The following is a 23717-nucleotide window of genomic DNA, read 5'->3' as shown; positions in this document are numbered from 1 at the left end:
TAACGCAAATCAAAGTTAATCTGAAATTGTGCCACCTTAGGCGAACAGTCTTTAGTCAAAAGAATCGACTCATTTGAATACTATAGTAGCTCTCGCCACGACCAGGCTATATAAATTTTCCAGAACTCTATAAGCGGTCATAAGGCCCGACAAAGTGTTCCTAACAGTCTGCCTATGTGATCGACTAGTCATCACATGACTCTATGGCACTTGAACTTGCCATCAATCGCATCACACTCTAGTCACTTCGAGACGTCACCTCATACAAGTGACTATGAGTGAATACTATGTTAATCCGGGTTCACTTTAACGGGGTTCAATTGTCTTTACAACCCGTTTGGATGTAACAAAGTAAAAGGTGAGTTTTTTTTAGATTTAAAAACTTGAACGACAAATGTGATTATCACATATGAATAGTCAATACCTGATTACTAATTCATATTTTTATAATCCATTTTCATCTTATATGTAGTTGTTCATCTCAATACAATTGATATGACATGACTCATCATGTTAAGCCTATGAATAGGCATTGTAAGTAGGTCTTAGAAACTCCCTGCTCAACCTTGCTACATACTTGTTTTCCTTTAGTAATGTATACATTTGCATTACAAAACTTTCTGAGTACGTGCCTAGCTCCAATATAGACATAGGATTTCTTGCCTTAAAATAGTTCCCACTGTTTTCACAGTGTGCGGGACTCATCCCTCTTGCACATCCCATGATTGCAAGTGTACTCAATTTCCGTTGTAAACATCTCTCATTGTTCTTTATTGCCTAGAACAATTCTAGAAAATCTATTTCTTAAATAACATAGCCACAATGGTATCTTAACCATCCTAATGTATTTTGATTATGGTTTTGTCAGAAATCATGCGCAATCTCAATTGTCAATTGTCATTTGTGTAACACCCTTACACAAAATTGCATCAAAATTACTTTGCTTTCCATCTTTAATGCTTCCTCAAGCACTTAAGAATAATCTATATGGCTACTTGGTAACTATTACTTAAATTCGATTTTGAAACAATTCATCATACTCAAAGTATATGAAGTGTTGTACATCATTACTCATTTAATTGATCCGAATTTTAAACAAATGGAAGCAATCAAATATGTTCAACTCGATTGAACTGATCATGAATCTTATCAACATAAGACTTCTTATTTGATGCTAATATCATGTAGATTTATCTCCATAAATCCGGATATTAAATACGTATTATAATACTCCATAAGTGTCAAATCATTCCCAATGATCAATATGTCATCCACATATAAGACTAATTAAAATTTCAGTAACTCCCACTAAACTCCATGTATAAACACAACTTCTCGACTTATCGAGAAAAAGTTTTATAACATGATCAAAACATTGATTCCAACTCATTGATGTCCTACTTAAGACCCTCTCTTAAGTTTCACATTATCTTAGGATTGCAAGAATCTACAAAACTCAAGACATGTATTGAATACATTCCTTCTAATTGAAAAAGTGGGTTTTATATTCACTTACTATATGTATATCATCATAATGAAACACAATCCCTAAGAAAATCGAAATAGACTTAAGCATTTCAACTAGTGCAAAACCCTTTGCCACCAATCAAGCTTTGATATCTCTTTTTAATATCCAACAATTCCACTTGGAATTTATTTCGGATTTTCATGGCTCTAAGCCTTGTATTGAGTTGTGACTTAAACACTCTTATTTAAGTCATATGATCATTACTTTCCAGAAGTAACTTGAATCAAACTATTTCTTTGTAAGTTGTGAGCTCTTTACTTTCTTAAAAGTAACATGAATTCATCAACTTCAACAAGTGATGACTTTAACCTCCTAGGTTTTGAAGAAACAACGTCTTACACAAAATGTCTCATGTAGCCAAGAAAGACCAGTTTCTTGCGACATAACATTCTTTGTGGCTCTTGAAAAATTTCTCCCACTCTGTCTTCTGGAAATAAACTTGTATTCTAGAAAGACAGCTTCACGAGCCACAAACTCGTTGTACTCGTGATTATAGTAAGGAAAAATGAGCATTTGTTTCTTGTGAAAACTTACAAGCATGGTACTCTACCATTTCATATCTCATATGATTCGTTTTAGATTTAGTGGAAAAATAATTTAGACAAAATGATAAAATCCCCAAAAGGATCAAGTAACTCAAAGTAACTTGATTGAAGTCCAAACCATATCGAATAGCGTTTGATTTCTTTATCCAACCACACATTATCCTATAATGCGTGCTAAGAGAGATTAATTTGTGATACTATATCACATTTCTTTTGGCTTATATCAAAATCTTCACTTTGATAATCACATCACGACTAAATCGTGATTCTTTGAACTCTTTGAACTTCTTCAAAGATTTCTCTATTTGCCTTATTAAGTGAACACATTAGCGTCAACTTAAATCGTTGGTAAAAGAAAATGATCAACCTACTTTGGATCAATGATTTACAACCTCGATCTCCTTTTTAACCAAAAGGCACGAGACATATTGCTTTGAATACAAGATACACATATACCATAAGATTAACAATCTAATGGTTCCAAGAGTACTCGATAACTCTTTGCGTTCATCATTCCAGAATTTAAGGTTTAATCTTTGGTTACCAATTTGAGTCTTGCATCATCTACATGATGTATAATTCTAGTTTGGTTTAGAATATATTCGCCTTGATAATGGGCTAGCCATACATCAAATCGTGGTGTATAGGGTCACAAAAGTGAAACCTCTTTTGTATCTTAACAAGTTTATATTCTTATTTAGAGTTTATGCACTTAATAGTCATAATTAAGTACAACTATAAACCCTAAACTAGATTGATTACACAATGACTCTATCTCTCGACATTATTTGATGCTAGTCGTCATATTCTAATCATCCTTTGTATCTCATACAATGATGAAAACCACCATCGGTTTCTAATATTGACGAAATGGTACTAGCAAAACTTATGTCAATCAAATAAATAAAGAACTAAGTCTTATTAGATGTCCCACAACTAACTTGCTTATTCTTTAACAACTTGGGGTAGTTTCCTTTCTAGTGTCTAACACTTCCAAAATGGGAACTTTTATCGGTCGAAATTGATAGGTTTAATAATGTTATTCCCAATAACTTTACTTTTGCCTTTATCTTGTCAATTCCTTTCCAATCTTTACTTCCTGAACCTCGTCCTTTCTTAACGATTAAGAGAATGCTCCCACTCATTTCAATGAATCTTTGCTTAGAGAAGCAAAAATTTAATTTCATGAAGACTAGTCTTCAATTTATTCGTTTAGTCTTAAAACTTTCCTTGAAGTGGTTGCAGTATTTTGGTCAATTTTGATTTCCAACAAATCTAGTTACCAAAATGATGCAATGTTTCAAAGTACTTAACTCAATTAAGCATATGAGAAACAATTCATTGTAAGTAGATATGTTATTCAAGAATCAAAAACCCTTTTGATCACAAATAACTTTTATCTATACTCTTCACAAGAGATCCTTACAATGGATAATACGAGGTTTTTAGAAGGAAATTTAAATTTTTTCTTTAGTTACGATGTTTTAATGGAGATTTGAACTAAAATCGAAATGATATCTTATATAAATTGAGGTAAAGAAATAGAACAATATGATAACGGAATAATGAAAACAAAACATTTATCATTATAATAATACTTGTAAATAATTTAACAAGATATGAGCATTTATATAGTGACCTCTACCCAACTATAATAAATGATTCCAAGATCCGAATTCATATTAACTTGGGGCACGGTGTGCCGAAATACCCTTTATTAATATGACTCGGTGGATTAACTCTTTAATCGATTCTACTTTTAGAACTCTTGGTCGATAAAATTACATTAATATTTATCTCTAGCCCGAAACACATCCGGAAATCGTCGTGAATACTTTCGTTGAGTTCAATCCAAATTTCGAATAAATGTGTCCATGATCCAAATTCTTATTAACTTAGGGCACGGTGTGCCGAAATACCCTTTATTAACATAAATTTGGTGGATAGACATTTATCACCCACTTCCCCTACGTAACAAGGTTTGTACCCCGGTAGGGCCGAGTGCACTCCCTCATGAAATAGGTTTTCATGGTTTCTACTTTTTGGTAAGGCTAAGTCTCAATTGTTTATTTTAGCGAGAGGTCATGTCAATTTATTATCTATCACGTTTTAAGTGAACTAAAACGGTGAACTACGATAATTGTAATTGACACGGTCGATAAACTCGATTAAAATGCATGTTTAGTTATGGCGATTTAGCGATGCATGCAACATATAAATAAAATGCAAAGCATAAAAATAAAATCCTAGTATGGCCTTCCTAAAAAAGTAAATCTAATAAACTATTACAAATTCGGAAACCAACTCCTTTGGTCCCTTGAGCTTCGGTCTTGTCACGCATTTCAACGCAACTCTTTCTTTAATGGATCGCCTTCTCAAGTGGCACCGTCTTCAAGGAACTCCGGAATAATAAATTACAAAATGAATTACATAATTTCCTATTATACATTTGTAATTAAAAATAAAAATAAATCTATTAAACTATAAAACGGTGATACGAGATCACAATATTTACAAACGAATCGATATTCCCATACATTTCGGGTAATACCAATTAAAACTAAGGTCATACTAAGTAAAATTACATAATTCAAAAATTACATAATTCAAAAATTACATAAAATTAAAATATGACAATGATAAATAAAATGCAGCATTATAATATGTATGAACATGCTAAATTTTATGCTAAATCGCCTTTAAAGAGCCAATATCGTATAATAATCGGTTTTTACGGATTTGCGTGATTTAACCTTTTAAAATCACAATAATTACATAAATTCATATTTATGTACAAGTTAATTATCCTAACCATCTTAGGACTCAAAATTAGTCTCCACTAACATTTTGACAATAATTAACCTTGATTTCTTAATATTGTTCATAAATGGACCCAAAAATACAAAATTTATGCTATAAACCTCAAATTAAATCATAAAAATTTCAAATAATTTCAAAATTTGAAATTTAAACTCATGAACATTCTGGAAAAATACCATGACACTCATAATATTCAAAACTTAGGTTAAAAATTTCGAAAATTTATCGAGAAAAACAATGTTGCGGTTTATCGATATTAACAGTTATGACCATAAAAATATGAGAAAAATTATATTCATCAACTTTTCACTTTTAGATCTGAAATATATGATAAAATGCAACATGTAACATTTTTCCTTTAGTCATGAAGTATGTTTTAGCATTATTATTAATTATAGTAACTATTTATGTGATTTTTCATCAAAAATTCATAAATCATGCAGAAAGACTTCATTATATCCAAATATTTTACACACATCTTGTAAAATTTCATGTGACAACATACTAAATTTCCATGACCAGATTCGAAATATAACTCATATTAACCTATTTACCCATTTAAATACAAGTTTAACGTAAAAAATCCATATTTCGAGAAAAACAACTCATTTTATCATGAAACTTTACAGGCCATCAGTAGATAATATATGTGAAAACATATCCAAAAACCACTGAAAAAATCGAAGTTTAGCTATTTTTCGTCCAAAATTGACATTTTTATCATAAAAATCACATTTTAATGCCAATATTATATAAAATGAACAATAAAATCCATAAATAAACCAAAATGTCCTAAAAATCACTTAAGACCAGAAACTTTTAACATGAAAGGTTATTTTTAGGTTTATCTTCATAAATCCAAATTAATTAGTTTTGTATGTTAATCATATAACTCGGAAAAACTATAAACCGATTTGCATGCAAACAACCTAAGGCTCATGATACCGCTTGTTAGATTCATTAATCTAATTAATTTACATATTCATATATGAAAAGATTTATTTAGTCATAAAATAAAAGCTAGATCTTATGCATGCAAACATAAAAAGATAAGAGAAGAAATCGTCTTTCTTACTTTGGGATTTCGGATATAAGAGCACCAACAAGATCTCCTTCTTGTTAGTTCTTGAGCTTTCCTAATAATGGATGAATAAAGGTCCAAAGTAGAACCTCTCCCAAAAGTGAATACCCAAGGAAACCTCTTAATAACTAATATTATTTTGTACTAGAAATAATACAAGTCTTACTTCAAATTTGACACAAAAACTGTAATTTTTTTGCTCTTGATGATCGGTTCAAGAGAGAGTGATATATGAGTTTATTTTTACTCTTAAGCTTTTTTTATCAAAAAATAGAGAGAAGAAAATATAAGACTAGAATGAATAATGATTCAAGGAAGAGAAAAACTCTTTTCTTTTTCTTATGGATGGCCGAAAATTTAGCCTTGGGTAGCATGCCCAATGCATCTCATTTTTACTCTTCACAAGAGACTAGGCATGCAACCCTAGGGTTATCATTGTGTTTATTGAATAAAATAAATTAAAGAACACAAACCCTTAATGCCCTTCCTAATTTTCGGTTACCATGTAAAATGGTGGTCCATATTATTTTTGTCATTTGTCAATTGTGACATATGTGACATGTTACATGACATGTTACATTATAATGCATTTTTAACATATTAAAAATCATCATATAATTAAATATGTCACATAAAAAAATAATTAGTAATTCTTGATTACTTGTACCAAAATGGTTTATCAATTACAACGTCTTGTATTTATAATAAATTATTCATTCAATTTCAATTTCAATTGTTTCGTAAACAATAATTTTATCTAAGTAATAAAACAATTCGATTACTTAGACCGTATCCAATTTAATCGAATTACAATAAGACACGTTAGCTTTACTCACAAAATCATCCATCAATTTTAAGCAATTTAATTAACTCGTATCGGCATACGATTAATTAAATAATCAATTAAGAGTATTTCCCTATAGGTATGACCTAAGGGGATCAACTGATCACCACCGTCGCACGACAGTAATGTCAAACTCTAGTCAGCCAATCATTACCGATATGTGTGGACCAGTTGACTGTAAAATATTACATCCCACCTGTATTCTTAAAATGAGATTTAAACATGTGATCATCATGATCAACAGTTGTGATCGCATTATTGTCGGAGGACACATATTCCAATAGATATCGCCTCGAAATGTGTGCCCGTGGAATTAGGAAACACGAAACATGGTAATTTGACGGATTTACCAAAATAATAACCCTTATGAATAGAAAATTATTATTTGAGGAATTAGGAAAGATCCAACGCGGAAAAAAATAGAAAGAAGGCTGAGGAAGAGGCGCAACAAGAGCTGCGTCTCTTTGAAGAGGCGCAGCAAGTGTTGCGCCTGTTCCCAGTGTATCCTTCCTGACGGATTTTAAGAAACAGCTTTTAGTATAAATAGAGACATCGAGGGAGGTTTTTTTCACATAATTCTTCCATCTTTCCTTCGTCTTATTACATAAAACTCTCAATATAAGCATACATCATGAATACTCTCGAAATTCGTCTAAAAGAATGGACAAATGAGTTCTCCAATGTGGAGAAACACGACATGGGTGCTTATAATTTTGGATCACTTTTGAGCTTGAAGTTGATCAAGGTGGTCAAACCGTTCCTAGATGCTTGTCTTGATTATTGGGACCCGAATTATCACGTATTTGCCTTCCCCGGAGGCGACATTTGCCCATTTCCTGAAGAAATTGCTGCGATTGGGGGTTGGGACCCAGAACATTTGCCTGCTATTCCCTCTACTTCTCAAGGATATAAGAACAAGTTTAGGGATTTACTTGGGTTGACAAGAGTTGAGGTGGACCGTCTTGTGACCTCAAAGGGAGTGCGAATGTTGGACTTCATTGATCGATTCATCAATAGGGCAGATCCCATTATCTCTTATGTTGCCAGGCGAAGGGCATTCGGGTTTTGCCTACTACATGTATATGTCCTTCAGGGGCATGTTGATGAGGATTTGAGAGGTGATCCTCGTTATTTGAGCCTGATTGAGAAAATGGACCTGCGCAGGAGCCCAGCTTGCCTATGTCTAGGAGAGATCCTGTTGGGGTTAGATAACTGGAAAGCCAACCGTAACTTTCCTTATCTGGGAAGTCCCATTATTTTGCAGGTAAAAGAAAAAAAATCCCCCTTTTTTTGTTTTAGCTTTTTTTTTTTTTCTAATACTTGCTTTTGGTAGGTCTGCCTTATGGAGCGTCTTCGATTGATCGAGCCCCCAGTTAATGTTTGTGCTTATCATGCTCGCTCAATTGCGATGAGGACTAGGCTCTACATGGTGGACTTCACTCGAGTCTGCAACTATTGGGAAAACAAATTGAAGAGTGACGATGGTCCCTTGATTAGATGGATCGTACCACGGTGGCATCTTAAATCTGTCACTGGAGTATCATCCTTGGATCCTACCCGGTCTGTGCGCATTCCTGGCTTGGAGTTTATGATATACATCTTTCCGGAGAGGTTAATGAGGCATGTTGGATTGAAGCAGATGATTCCGAAGCTTGACACTGTCCCGCAGACTTCCGTGGCGCTTACTAATGAGAGTCGAAGAGAATGGGCCATCAAATGGGCTCAAAGAAATATGTGGTTCTTGAACTCTTCTGTTAGTGCTCTATGGGTGTCAGATTCCTATCTGCGGTGGAGGAAAGCTACTACTCCGGAGGAGCGCGAGAGATTGAGGAAACGCGAGCCTGTTGACTACAAGGTTGGTGATGTAGAAAAGGAGAAAGAGAAGCATCTAACTGAGGGAGAGGAAGAAGCCGGGTTTCGAGTTGTTCATCCTTCGAAGAAACCGAAGACTTCTCCCGTTGTCGAGATGGTGGTTGACAAGAATGGCAAGGCTAGACCACGAGAGAGACCGTTAGTGATTAGGTCTGAAGTGGCGCAAGAACGTCCGGCTCAAGGTCGGGACAAGAAATATGATAAAAATGACAAAGGTAAAGGGAAAATGGAAGAATAGCCTAAGTCTTTATTATTATTATTATTATTATTATTATTATTGTTGTAATAAGAAGGTGGGTTTTTAGAATCCTAGCCTATTTTTATTTTTTATATTATGTGGCATATTATTATTTAGAAGGCATGGAATAAAAGAGGTTGATTGGTTATGAAACCGTTACGATTTTCTATCATTATTCTTGTCGAATTCCAAATGCCTTTGCAAATGTCCTTCTATTTACATTTAAAATAATTAATGGGTTGTATCCTGTGAAGGATTTCCTACGTATTCATTTAAAAAAATGAAATCAAACCCTTGCACGTAGTTAAAGTAAATGTAAAAGAATAATTGTTCTAAGCAAGAGCTTGTAATGAACTAGAAAATAAGCATGAGTTTTTTACTTACTCCTAAAATGGATTTCAGTTTATTTGATGATATGAGGATGACAAATTGTCAAAATGCAAGAGCAAGGTGACATTAGCTTATTTAGCTTGGCCAGGAGCCGTTTATTTCGTGCCACAAGAGCGACACGTGAGGTTACGCGAGGCGCGTTTTTGCTCCTATTCTAGGCATAGTAACGTTTTAGTTGGTCGAGGTTTGTCGGTTAGCAAATTCATTCCCATCTAAGTCTATGATCCTAACCGCACCCCCTGAAAGTATGGACTTGACTAGAAATGGTCCGGCCCAGTTGGGTTTGATTTTTCCTCGTGGATAGATAGGTAAAAGAGCTCTAATTGATTTGAGGACCAAGTCTCCTTCTTTGATGTTCCTTGGCTTAACCCTTTTGTTGAAGGCTCGTTTGATACGTGCCTGATATATTTGCACATTATGTAATGCATGCAATCTTTGTTCATCCAGGAGGATGAGTTCTTCATATCTATCCCTCTTCCAATCGGCTTCTGGGATTTGACTTTCGAGTAAAATACGCAAGGATGGCATTTTTAGCTCGACCGGTTGTACAGCTTCCATGCCGTAGGTCAAATAGAAAGGGGTGGCCCCAGTGGGCGTCCTAACAGATGTACGGTATCCCCATAAAGCAAAAGGTATCTTGCTTGGCCAATCTCGATAGTTGTCAATCATTTTCTTGAGAATTGTGACAACGTTTTTGTTTGCCGCCTCTACCGCGCCATTAGTTTGTGGTCTGTATGGCGAGCAGTGGTGATGCTTGATTTTGTACTTGCCTAGAAATTGCTTAGTCTTAGCTTGGAAATTTGATCCATTGTCACTGATGATCTCATATGGGCAACCGTATTGACAGATGATGTTGGTTTGTATGAACTTTGCCACGTTCTTGGCTGTAAGACTGGTGTAGGAAGCCGCTTCTACCCACTTGGTGAAATAATCGATTGCTACTAGGATGAAACAGTGACCTTCTATTCCGGCTGGAGTGATCTTGCTGATGATGTCAGTTCCCCAAGCAGCAAATGGCCAGGGAGATGTCATGGTGTAAAGCAATGAAGGAGGGACATGTTGCACATTCCCGAAGATTTGGCAATTGTGGCAATGTCTTACATATTTGATGCAATCGGATTCCATTGTGGTCCAATAATACCCCAAACATGTGATTTTCTTTTCCATCATGGGTCCACTCATGTGAGGGCCACATTCACCATCATGGACTTCTTCCATCACTTTCCGTGCCTCTGAATGATCAAGACAGCGTAGGATTACACCAAGAGGTGTTCTTTTGTATAACTCTCCTTGCATGAGAACATATTGGGAAGCTAGTAAGCGTCTAGCGCGTTGTCCCCTTTTGTCCATATCCGGTGGATAGGTGTCGTTGAGTTTGAAATTTAGGATCGCTTGGAACCAAGGTTCCTCTGTGATTTCCTCTTCATCGGTGATTTGGTGCACATAAGCGTCGTTCGTTGCATAAAGGCATTTCTACCATGAAATCTGGCATATTAATCAAAGATGCAAGTTTTGCAAGAGCATATGCAAATTGATTCTCCTCTCGAGGTAGGTGTAGGTAAGTTACTTGATCGAAGAATTGGGCAATTTGGTCTATTCTAGCTTGATAAGGTGCTAAGCTTTCACTTCGGATTTTCCAAGATCCCGTAATTTGGTTGATGATCAAAGATGAATCTTAATGCACTCGAAGATTCTTGATGCCTAAACCTACTGCTGCTTGCAATCCAATGAGACAAGCCTCATATTCTGGAGCGTTATTTGTCACCTCGAAGTCGAGTTTGACGGAGATTGGTGTATGCTCGCCTTCAGGAGAAATGAGCAACACTCCTATTCCAAATCCTCTTAAGTTCGATGCTCCATCAAAATAAAGGTCCCAGGAGTCTACATCGGTTTGGAGTATATCCTCATCCGGAAGCGACCAGGTGTCTATCGTTTGTATATCATTAATGGGATTTTCTGTGAAGAACTCGGCAACGACGCGTCTCTTTATAACTTTCAGAGGTACATACTTAAGATCGAACTCTGAGAGCATCAAAGTCCATCTTGCTAAGCGTCCATTGAGAACAGGTTTCTCGAAGAGGTATTTGACAGGATCCATTTTGGAGTATATTTTGACGGAGTAGCTAAGCATGTAATGGCGTAGCTTCTTCGTTGCCCACACAAGAGCGAGGCATGTCTTCTCGAGTGGTGTGTATTTGCACTCGTACTCCAAGAACTTCTTACTAAGGTAGTAGATAGCTCTTTATTCTTTTCCTACGGTTTGAGCTAGCATGGCGCCCATGGCCATTTTAGTTACCGTGAGATATAAACCAAGAGGTTGATCTCGTTGAGGTGGCATGAGATCTGGTGGTTTGGCTAGTATTTCCTTGATTCGGTCGAAACCCTTCTGACAGTCATCATCCCACATGGTGTGATCTGTTTTCTTTAACTTCTTGAAGATAGGTTCGCAGATCATGGTGAGTTTCGATATGAATCGACTTATGTATTGCACCTTGCCTAGGAATCCTCTAACATATTTCTCTGTTTGAGGTTGCGGCATTTCGATTAGAGCTTTGATCTTAGAAGGGTCTATTTCTATTCCTCGTTGGCTAACAACGTATCCCATGAGTTTGCCTGACGTTACTCTGAATGCACATTTCTGAGGGCTGAGTCTCATGTTGTACTTTCGTAGCCTTGAGAAGAATTTGCGAAGGTTCGCAATGTGCCCCTCTCTTTCCTTGGACTTGACAATTATGTCATCTACGTATACCTCAACTTCTTTATGCATCATGTCATGTAAGAGCGTAGTTGCGGTGCGTTGGTATGTAGCTCCGGCGTTAATTAGCCCAAACGGCATAACCGTTTAGCAATAGGTTCCCCATTGAGTGACGAAGGCGGTCTTATGCATATCTTCTATGGCCATCTTGATCTGGTTATATCCTGCATATCCATCCATGAAGGATAGTAACGCGTGATCTTCTGTATTGTCCACCAATATGTCGATATGTGGTAGAGGAAAGTCATCCTTAGGACTCGCTTTGTTTAAGTCTCTAAAATCAACACAAACACGGATTCCCCCATCCTTTTTGGGTACGGGTACTATGTTAGCTACCCAGTCTGAGTACTCGGAAACTTTGATGAACCTGGCTTTGAACTGTTTATCGACTTCTTCTTTGATCTTGAGAGCCCATTCTGTCCTCATTCGACGAAGCTTCTGTTTCACGAGTTTGAAACACGGTTTGATTGGGATTCTATGCTCTGCAATGTCCTTGTCAATCCCTAGCATGTCTTTGTAGGACCAAGCAAAAACGTCTTTGAACTCGTGTAGGAGGTCTGTCAAACTGGCCCTTTCGGTAGAGCTCAAGGTCGTCCCTATCCTAAGTTCTTGGGGTTCTAGTTCAGTTCCTATGTTGATGGGTTCAGTGTTTTCTATTAATGGTCCCTCCTTCCCCCTCTTGTAGTATTTCTTTGGCTATGTAGGGAGGTATCTCGATCGAGTCTGGGTCTGGGTCATCCTCAATATCATCGTAAACAGAATTGCATTCAAAATAACATGAAGAGTAAGCAGAATATGATTTATTCATATTAAAGTTTGAGAAAAGTTGAAACAAAGAAGCCATATGTTCTGTAGTTAGTGGCGGTAAAGGGACAGCCGTTGGGACATTTCCCGAACTACTGTTACTATTTGATACTAAGCTAGGAGAAACAAGGGGAGTGGGATTGGCGACAGGAGGAGACTCTCTAGGAACTTCTCTAGACTCCGACTCTGACTCGAATTCATCGTCTTCTGGTTCTCCTTTGAACATCTCTCCTTCTCCAGTGGTGAGCTTAAAGAGTCTTCCTTGATTGTTTGTCCGCTTGATCGCTTTTCTCCATCCTTTCTGCTGATTGGTGTTGGTTTCTGTGATTAACGCGGTAGAGTTGAAGTGATCGTCTTGAAGTATCATGGTAATGATCTCATCCTGCGCGATTCTAACAAATCGATCTTCTCCAAATAATAGACAAACGGCTTGTTCGTCTAAGCAAGGTGCTTGACGAGTCTTGACGGTAGGAACCGTTTTTGGAGGAATGAAGTAGCAATCGTGAAAGATCTCGATTCCGGCTAGCTTCCTTTCGAGATAGTGACAAGGTTCGGGAAATCCGTGGAAGATATCTTGACTTTCTTCCCTAACGAAGTATCCATTTAGGGTAGGGAGGTAGGGTCGCATTTGGATTCCCACATTGTTACGGTTTTGAACTTGAGCGAGCATCTCTAGAACTTCCTCTTTAGTGGGTTTGTATCCTAGTCCAAGTGGTATTCTTTGTGAGTTGCCTTCTTTGTAGGGTGCAAAAGTGTTCCTTTGGATAGGATTCAAAGGCATTCCCGGGAAGTATCCATGGGATTTGAGCATGTGGTTGACTACTAAATTAGAGTAGGGATTGAAGTATAAGGGTGCCAACTCACTTTCTATGACATTTATGCTATAGAAGCCCCCAAGTTCATATACTGGATCTGCAAGGACTTGATTACTTGACTTCTTTTCGATTATTGCCTTGATGGGTGACGAAGTGATCGTCACGACTTTACCATTTAGTGGGATTTTGATTTTCTGGTGGAGGGTGGATGTTACCGCTTTGGAAGCATGAATCCAAGGTCTTCCCAGAAGTATGTTAAAGGATGCTTCAATGTCCACTATTTGGAAGTTAAACTTTCGCTCAATCGGCCCTGTGGCTATAGTTAGGTTAACAAGTCCTACTACCTTTCGTCGTGTACCATCATATGCGTGAACACCTTGGTTGGTAGGGGTCCAATCCAAATCTTTCATGCCCAATTTGTATGCCGTTTTCAAGGGTATGACATTGACTGCGGAGCCATCATCTACCAAAGTCATTGGCACATTCTTCTTTACGCAAATGACAGTGATATAAAGAGCCAAATTATGACTAGCACCAAAGGGTGGCAAATCTTCATCCGAGAAAGTAATAGGATTACTTAGCTTTGGTGATTCTTGGAAGACGAAGTTGCCTACGTCATCGGGTGTGGAGTTATGTGCCACATTTAGTTTGGCCAAGGCTTGCAGTAAAGCTTGGCGATGTGGGAATGAGCTTGCCACTAGTTACCAGACTGAAAGATCAGCCTTTGTCTTCTATAGTTGCTTTAGCAAATGGTCGGTAGAGTCATCTTCATTATCATTTGGTGTGACCACATTGTTTGGACCATTTGCTATGGGACCATTTTGAGAAGTGTTTTGGTATGGGCGTCCCGAACGAGTAAGGTGGTCTACATCTTGATCTTCACAATTTTGGACTATTTGCTCACTGATTTTGACTAGGTAGTGTTCAGTGAGATACTCATCTTCATCATCATCGGCCCATATTCCATTGACAGTAGCAAGTTCCCTCATTCTTATGATTTCGGCCTCCAATTGGATAATTTGGTCGACTAGTTCATCAACCATGGCTACTACTTCTTGCATCGTAGTGTTTTGAGAGAAGATTAGTGGTGCACGTTCTTTAGGTGTTGCGCTGGGATCACGTAGGGTTGCCACTACACTCTCTAGTTCCATGACTTGCTTATTCACACTTTTTGCCTATGCAATGAAATCAGTGATGGTTGGGGAAATGATAGAGTAGTTCCCTTCATTCTCTATTGCATGAATTTCATCTTCGACTGGAGAAATGAGGTGTGAACAATATATGGTAGATTCTTCACTTGTAATCACTAGAATTCCAAGAGGATTTTGAGTGTTGTTAGGCTTACCTCCAGGCGGTATTGGTAGGTGTGAGATCCCTGAAAAAAATCTCCTTTTTGAAAAATAAGTAAATAATATGGAGTCGCCAGTAGGTTTTATAAAAAAACATACAAACACAAAGTTAACGGAAAAGACCCCTTTTGATCCCTGGAATGGGGACTGATCCGTCACTCCGGCCTAAACCAAAGATTACGGATTCGGGGGTAAAGGTACGGCCAGGGAAGGTGTTAGGCACTCGGACCGCCCATCAAACTGACGGCCTCTACTATTTATTTGTAATATTATATATTTGACGAAATTTTACAAAAGAATAAGAAAAACTATACAAATTATATACAAAAAACAAGTTAAATAGTTAGATTATATATAAATTATACGATAGATAAATAAAATAAATAAAACGACGAAATAGAAAAAGTAAAATAAACTTATTTGATGTCGGTATTCTCAGGCCTATGTGGATGTTGACTATGAATAAAGATCGACTTTGTCGTTAATTATTGGCTCTTATGCGCTTATATGAAATTGGGATGATTTATTTGTGTGTAGTTTGATTTTGAATCTGGGACAGTATATTTGAGACGGTGTGTAAGTATATAATTTATGGTCTGGTTTGATCTTGGCTCTCGGTATTTTATATCTCATGTTGTCTTTTTTTTGTCTGTCCGTCCTCCCGTATATGGAATCAATGCCATTATTTATAGTGGAGTTTGGATGACAAATTTAGTATGATTAGGAAACTTAGGATGATAAGAGTTCTAGAACGAGTTCGGTTGCTCGCAAACAATAATTAATTATGGCGCCAATCTTATCACATCCTATTCTTCCTGTTTTCTTTTCCTAACCGTGTACGCAAATTGTGCTTTTACTAAATCTCATGGAATACACACCTTGTTGGAATAAGTCTCTTGAACTTTGACTCACATTAGAAGCTTTATACGTTGATGCCACTTACCTAATTTATAGATTTGTGTCACGTGAGTTATAGGCTATCGGCCTAGTAGTATAAATTGGGTCGACTATAAACTTATATAAGTTCTGAAATGGAACTCTATTCTAATTCTATAGTGTATTTTGGAGAGTGTTATTAAGATGGTATGAAGTATGGTAACAAAATGGGTTGGGTGAGAAATAAGTTTGAAAGTGATCTTTTTGCTATTTTAAGTAATTTCTCGGAAAATAAGCGTAAAGTGCCTTTAATTATATCAATGTCAATTTTCATTTAGTCATTTAGTTTTAGCCTCATCATCGGGTACCCATAAGGCTAGGTAAACATTTTGAGGTTTCTACAGAAGCCTCCACTTTGACGGAGTCGGAGTAAGACGAAGGTCAAAGTAGTCCGGTCGGGACAGATAAAGGATAAGAAACATACATGGGCCTCTTATTTTACTTGTCTGGAGTAGCTGAAAACTGGAACTGGCTTAGCAAAACTTTGTTTCACTAATCTGGAATGAAGCTGGAATTGGTGCAACGAAACTTTGTTTCGTTGGTCTGAAACTGGCATAGTGAAACCGTGTTTCACTGGTCTGGAACTGGTATAGCCAAACTTTGTTTAGCTACTCTGGAACTGGCATAACAAAAATTTGTTTTGTCAATCTGGAGTGGAGCTGGTAAAACTTTGTTTCACCATCCTGGAAACTGGCAAGGCAAAACTTTGTTTCGCCGCTCTGGAATTTGGTAAAGGAAAACTTTGTTTTGTTGGTCTGGAATCTGGTGTAGCCAAACTTTGTTTAGCTTAAGAGTGAACCTGCAAAATCTGATTTCACAAGCTCGAATGCTTGTCAGGGCCCACCGACCGAGGATTCAAAATTTTATTTTGGAAAGGGATTAGAATGTAAAATTTGATTTTACAAACTAGGATTTGCAAAATTTAATTTCGCAAAAAGGCAAGTTCAGAAAATTTTATTTTAAGAACTCAGATGCATGTCAGGGCCTGCCGACCAAGGAATTCAAAATTTTATTTGAAAAAATGATGGATAAGATCGTAAAATTTTATTTTACAAACTTAGATGTGTGTCAGGGCCCGCCGACCGATAAGTTTGAAAATTGCAAAATTTTATTTCGCGAAAAGGGCAAGTTCAGAAAATTTTATTTTAGGAACTTAAAATGCATGTCAGTGCCTGCCGACCAAAGGATTTGAAAATTGCAAAATTTTACTTCGCAAAAAGTCATGCTCAGAAAATTTTATTTTAAGAACTCAGATGCATGTCAGGGCCTGCCGACCAAAGGATTCAAAATTTTATTTTGAAAAAGGATGGATAAGATCGTAAAATTTTATTTTACAAACTTAGATGCGTGTCATGGCCCGCCGACCGATAAGTTTGAAAATTGCAAAATTTTATTTCGCAAAAAGGGCAAGTTCAGAAAATTTTATTTGAACTTTAAATGCATGTCAGGGCCTACCGACCAAAGGATTTGAAAATTGCAAAATTTTATTTCGCAAAAAGGATAAGTTCAGAAAATTTTATTTTAACAACTCAGATGCATGTCAGGGCCTGCTGACCAAAGGATTCAAAATTTTATTTTGAAATAGATTTGAAAATCGTAAAATTTTATTTCACGAAATGGGTTGAAGAGTTGCAAAATTTTATTTCACATAATAGAGAGGTAAAATTTTACTTTACAAGAGCAGGTTTAAAATCGAGCGAGACCGGACACTTAAATACGCCTAATTAAAAGACATGTGAGAAATTGAAGCGGACCATTTTATTGACTTGTATGAGCAGTCCTACAATTGATTTTCAAGAATTGTCTTCTCAAAAAGATTAGAAGAGGAAGAATATTATCTTGTTTCCTGGAGAATGGATAGTCATCCAACCGACAAATATTTCCATTCTGCGCCTTAATTTTTTCCTCCGATTCGTCTGTTTCTAATTGATTTTGAATTCCTCCATTTTCGATCTATGAAGTTCCAAGCAACCAATCGTATCGTCCTGATGTGGGACGAACTCAGTAGCGATTGCGCCGTCGTGGTTGTCATTCAAGCGCTTGATTGGCAACAAGATGGTCGGTGTCGGAGCACCGTTGAACTGGCTCTTGATATGAGATGTAATCATTGACAGTTATTGTACCATTGATAAGCAATCGTTCGAGCTTCGGACTAGCGACGAAGTGACTGATAAAGGAGCACCGTCAGTGGTCGATCTTGCTAGCTCCTGAGATAGAATAAAATCAGCGTAGGCGTGCCGCCATAGTAGCCCCCATTTAGCGACCGAATGACTGATTACGAAGTGCGGTCAAAGTAAGAGCTTCCTTTTCTTTTTTTATTGATTTTGAAATTATGCCCCTTTTTATTACTTTTTGACTAAATCAAGTTGTGTGCTTGAATAGTGGACTGCATTCACATCCTTGGCTCCTGATGTGGGTTGCGCCGGTTGGCGACGGTTGACTGTTGAAGGAGCACCGTCGGATTTTGTGCTTTGTGACCGTATTTCCATTCTTGGTATCAAGCTCTGTTTCGAACAGTAAGCTTTTCTGTCTGAACTGATTTTTAACCGCCTCTCTTCTTTGTGTTTTTTTTACTGGTCTTGTGAATCAAGTCGTGTGCTTGATAAACATGATCGAACTGATAATGCAATTGCTGATGATGCAAATAGTATGATGCAGATGATGTGTATGCTAATGATGATTCTAATGTACTTATAACAACAAGTACCACACTAGCTAATTGACAATTCACCTTTTTTTTAAAAAAAATAGACTATAGAAATATGATGTCTCCATTACTAGTCCTGCTAAGCATAAAAAATGGTGCTGATGATCCGGGAAACGGGTGGAGTATTCTGAGTTTGGATTGGTATCCAGTTTCTGACCATGCTTTTAGTTCTTAGAAAACTCAGCTTATCGACTTCTATTACTAATCCTGAGTATCTATTTCTCATCGGACAAGGATATAATTTGATATTTGGGAACTTCATATTTGATACGGATAAGGATTTCTATTAGCTCTTGACTAATTAGGTGTTATGCCTATTGAACTACCTCGTTGTAAGTCCTTCCACATTTTGGTCACGGTTGCCTTCTAAATATAGTCAAACATATGCGCGAATGAGTGTTCACTTATGGCCCTGGTCTGAGCTAAAATCCTTCACTCTGTGTTTTATGATAGCCCCCTGTTACTTATGTCAGCCCCCTGTTACTTCAGGTATTTTCCTGTGTCAGTCACATAGCTAGCAACTTTATTTTTTTTTTGCCTTGGATTTTGGGATTCATATTGTAAGAAGAGTTTTGCCCTCTTTACAGTAACAAGCTCGACTAATTACCCAAAACTAATACTATAGAAATAAAATACTTTTGTGATCGTATAAGTGTAGTGCATATCCACCGAATTCTTAGATGCTAAACGAGGGTGATAAATGGAATGGAGTAGAAGGGTCTATGGTGTTAGAAGACACTGGAGATCTGTGTGCCTCTCTCATTCACCTAAATGAACAAAAGGATCGTTCCAAGAGGAATGGAGACAAAGTAACTGTGGATTGACTCGTCTGAGAGATGAAAAAGTGACTACTCTGCAATTTAATTGCAAATTTGACTGGAATATTTTTTTGTTCGCTCTTTTTGAATGGAGATTTTTTTTGCTTTTTTTTTTTTTTACTGGAATTGTTTTTATCAAGTGAATCTTTGGGATTTTGAAACTGGATTATAAATTGCACTTTGGCTGAATTTTTTTTTTGTCTTGTGAATTTTTGAGTCTTTTGACATTTGAATTTTTTGAGTCTTTTGAGACGGTAGTTATGTCTATTTGAGATCATAATTTTTCTCTTTGAATATTTGAGAGTCTTGAAATTGGATTTGGATCTGTTTGAACTCGTACCGGTATTTAGACTCATGTCTTAAGTTCATTCTAAGGGACTTGTGGTCACCTATCTTGTTTTAAGGGCATGGAGTATGCGCTCCCGTGTTTTATTTGGTAAGTTTAGGCACGAGTATACTAGGAATCTGATTTTAATATTTTTGGGCTAGTCTTCTAGCCTTAATGGAAATGGATGACAATATTTGCTAAAAATGGTCGATCATATGAGTTTGTGCTCATCTAGTGGTCATTTGAGATATGAGAAATTGACAAATTTGGTAAATATAGAGTTGTGCTCATTTAAACTAGTAGTCACAAGAAGTATGGAAAATTAACGAATCAAGTAGGAAGATGAAAGCTCCAAAACTATAGGTCACCTAGTTAGAGACACGGCGATCAAGGAATTATCACACCACAGAGACGGAAAACATGGTCTAGTGCACGCCCTCGTTTAGGCTGACTCTAAGAGGTCGACTGATCTACACTAAAAAGATACGACCTAAAGTATTCCAAGTCTATTCTACTAGTTAAGGGTAAAAAGTAGAGCAAGTGACTAATAAAAATGACATATGCTCTTTGTTTCATTTTTTTATGCACTCAAAAAGGACTAGGATGGTCCTAACTTAATTAGACACATATGTAAACTAGTTTTTTTTTTTAGGTAATGTCAGGAACACTCGTATGAGATTATATGACTATAAGAGTGATTTTTCTTGCTCTATTGACATGTTTGTTCTTAATCTTAGTTTATTTTTATATATATGCAACTGAGAAAGGACTTGGATGGTCCTAATTTAATCAAATTTTGATGGAAACTACATGTGAGTTGGTATTGTCTAGTCTTCCTGTACCCTTCTTTTGTTCCCAAGCTAGAGTGGCTATTAAAATTAGGGTCTTGTTTACTCCTCCCTACCCCGGATCATGACATCGTAGCTTTTAGAAAAACATTTTATTTCTTTTTATTGCAGACAGGACTAGTATGGAGTAATGTATTGAATGTACATGTATGTGATGCTAGCTAAGACCTGAATGTGAGAATCTATTTTTTTTTTTTACATGTTCTGCAATACTCTACTCAGCACAACAATATTGTTGTTGTACTGAACCTACTATATGCAAATGCAGGCCTATATGAGACACCGTCTAAGAATGGAATTTACTATGTGAAGTGCGTGCGTCGAACTACCTAGGATGCTGAATGCTACACATTGGGTTCAATGATGCAGGTACTGATATATATATTTTGACATGTCATGCACAGGATGGACTAACCCTAATGCTGACACACTAAACTTATATTTTTGACACGTCATGGACAGGACGGACACGTTGACGGACTAACGCTGACATACTAAACTGCTGAATGTCAAAACCTGTGCCATGTTCTATGATGCTTCTCTAAATAATTAGATTATGTGCATAAGCATGCTCTTACTGAAGAATGTAATGGTTTATGGACTGATGATGATATGAGAGATGCGATCTAATGCAAATGATATGGAGACTGATAAATGCTCACTGGGATGCTGTCACATGCAGATGCTTTTTATATTTACAAGATGAAACCTAGAGTGTGGAAGGACACAATGCCATATTTAGACCAATTTATTAGTAGATGTGTACTTACAGGATGCCTATTGAGACTTTTGTTAGCTGAAACACGCTTATATCAATGCATATCTAATTATCTTTTTTTTTTTTTAAAAAAAAAAAAAAGGTTATGAGAGTGATCATACACGATAAAATATATGGAGTACATGGCAAAGAAAATACTCCATTAACAAGTAAGACGCACAAGATATCCTAACAAAGGTTCTACGGGATCTATGGTTAGGTTTGTGGGTAGGAAAATGGGTACTCACAACATTAAAATAGCCGAGGGTATCTCTCGCTTCTGTGCTCCCCTAAGCATATGGACCAGACGATTTGCAAAACGCGACGTCATGAGGTGGAAAATATGTGTAAGGCCTAGTCGGTCGAATGGACCTTCTAAGTATACAACATATTTTACCGAGGGTGAATAGGGTAGCTTAAATGGCGTGATATTGGCTAACGGGGAGCCCACACCTTTTTCGTCTTATATATACAATAAACGAAACTGGGATTATAAAAAGACACAGAGAAAAGATTAGAGCACGAATAAGGATAAAACGTCGAAAACAATAACACGAGAACAAGGACTATGTAAAACCTTCTTGTTAAGTTGATCTTTTCTGAAGCTACTGTGAACAACGCATGCGACAGACCAACATGATTAAATTTGACACAAGTGTATGATTTGGAGGTGGACACAATTTGTGATATGTAAATACATCCTTATCCTGTTAATAAAAAAAAAAAAGTCAAATATATAATATTATAAATAAATTTCAAGTCTTACCCGCTTATTAAGTCCCCAGCGGAGTCGCCACTGTGAGATCCCTGAAAAAATCTCCTTTTTGAAAAATAAGTAAATAATATGGAGTCGCCAGTAGGTTTTATAAAAAAACATACAAAAACAAAGTTAACGGAAAAGGCCCCTTTTGATCCCTGAAATGGGGACTGATCCGTCACTCCGGCCTAAACCAAAGATTGCGGATTCAGGGGTAAAGGTACGGCCAGGGAAGGTGTTAGGCACCCGGACCGCCCATCAAACTGACGACCTCTACTATTTATTTGTAATATTATATATTTGACGAAATTTTACAAAAGAATAAGAAAAACTATACAAATTATATACAAAAAACAAGTTAAATAGTTAGATTATATATAAATTATACGATAAATAAATAAAATAAATAAAACAACGAAATAGAAAAAGTAAAGAAAACTTATTTGATGCCGGTACCCTCAGGCCTATGTGGATGTTGACTATGAATAAAGATCGACTTTGTCGTTAATTATTGGCTCTTATGCGCTTATATGAAATTGGGATGATTTATTTGTGTGTGGTTTGATTTTGAATCTGGGACAGTATATTTGAGTATATAATTTATGGTCTGGTTTGATCTTGGCTCTCGGTATTTTATATCTCATGTCGTCTGTTTTTTGTCTGTCCGTCCTCCCGTATATGGAATCAATGCCATTATTTATAGTGGAGTTTGGATGACAAATTTAGTATGATTAGGAAACTTAGGATGATAAGAGTTCTAGAACGAGTTCAGTTGCTCGCAAACAATAATTAATTATGGCGTCAATCTTATCACATCCTATTCTTCATGTTTTCTTTTCCTAACCGTGTACACAAATTGTGCTTTTACTAAATCTCATGGAATACACACCTTGTTGGAATAAGTCTCTTGAACTTTGACTCACATTAGAAGCTTTATACGTTGATGCCACTTACCTAATTTATAGATTTGTGTCACGTGAGTTATGGGCTATCGGCCTAGTAGTATAAACTGGGTCGACTATAAACTTATATAAGTTCTGAAATGGAACTCTATTCTAATCTTATAGTGTATTTTGGAGAGTGTTATTAAGATGGTATGAAGTATGGTAACAAAATGGGTTGGGTGAGAAATAAGTTGAAAGTGATTTTTTTTGCTATTTTAAGTAATTTCTCGAAAAATAAGCGTAAAGAGCCTTTAATTATAACATTGTCAATTTTCATTTAGTCATTTAGTTTTAGCCTCATCATCGGGTACCCATAAGGCTAGGTAGACATTTTGAGGTGTCTACAGTAGGCGACCGTCTTCAATCATGTCTTGAAGTACATTTTTCAGTTTGTAGCATTTCTCTGTATCATGTCCCTTACCTCTATGGTATTCGCAGTACGAATTTTCATCCCAGAACTTGGATTTCTTTTCTGGTTCGGGTGTAGGGCCTATGGGTTGAAGTTTACCCAGTTTCATCAACCTTTTTAGAGCGTTGGAATATGTGTCCCCAATATTTGTGAATTTCCTTGGTGGGGTACT

General features: G+C 36.6%; 1 long non-coding RNA gene across 1 annotated transcript; it reads left to right on the top strand.

Moving 5' to 3' along the window:
• The first annotated feature begins 17743 nt into the window (after positions 1-17743).
• Positions 17744-21537, top strand: LOC141627353 (uncharacterized). Its single transcript, XR_012536919.1, has 4 exons — positions 17744-18270; positions 18360-18493; positions 20947-21047; positions 21141-21537. It is a non-coding gene; the product is annotated as an uncharacterized LOC141627353 (long non-coding RNA).
• The last annotated feature ends 2180 nt before the right edge of the window (positions 21538-23717 follow it).

Source organism: Silene latifolia, chromosome Y (genome assembly GCF_048544455.1).
Source record: "Silene latifolia isolate original U9 population chromosome Y, ASM4854445v1, whole genome shotgun sequence".
Classification (NCBI taxonomy): domain Eukaryota; kingdom Viridiplantae; phylum Streptophyta; class Magnoliopsida; order Caryophyllales; family Caryophyllaceae; genus Silene; species Silene latifolia.
Note: the sequence above shows the minus strand (reverse complement) of the source record. Positions and strands in the feature narration are given on the sequence as shown.